Source organism: Gekko japonicus, unplaced genomic scaffold (genome assembly GCF_001447785.1).
Source record: "Gekko japonicus isolate JY-2015 unplaced genomic scaffold, Gekko_japonicus_V1.1 scaffold10, whole genome shotgun sequence".
Taxonomy (NCBI): Eukaryota; Metazoa; Chordata; class Lepidosauria; order Squamata; family Gekkonidae; genus Gekko; species Gekko japonicus.
Genome location: NW_015167526.1, coordinates 876664 through 877074, shown reverse-complemented (window position 1 = coordinate 877074; position 411 = coordinate 876664). Strand labels below are relative to the sequence as shown.

At 48.9% G+C, this 411-nt stretch overlaps 1 protein-coding gene across 1 annotated transcript in view; it reads left to right on the top strand.

Annotated features, from left to right (window-relative positions):
- The window catches only part of ACACB (acetyl-CoA carboxylase beta), a 113595-nt gene that overhangs the window by 107660 nt on the left and 5524 nt on the right, over window positions 1–411 (top strand). The gene's annotated exons all lie outside the window — the stretch shown is intronic.

Genomic DNA, 411 nt, shown 5'->3' with positions numbered 1-411 from the left:
TTTCCAGTCTTTGCATTGTGAATCCCGCTCTGCTTAGCGGCTACCCCACCATCCCTGGAGAGTTGAACGGCCATTTTAATGTTCTATAATGAATAATTATATTATAATTATAATTATAAGTAAGGAGCTGCGGTTGCTCAAGTGGTTAAGACGCTGAACTGCAGGCTGTGGAAGGTCGGTAGTTCAGCAGTTCAAGACCCGAGTGTGCTGCATGACGGAGTGAGCTCCCATCTCTGGCCCCAGCTCCTGCCAACCTAGCCGTTCGAAAGCAAGAAATTGCAAGTAGATAAATAGGTACCACTTCGGTGGGAAGGTAACAGCGTTCCATGCGCCTTGGTGTTTAGTCATGCCGGCCACATGACCACGGAAATGTCTTCGGACAGCGCTGGCTCTTCGGCTTTGAAACGGAGT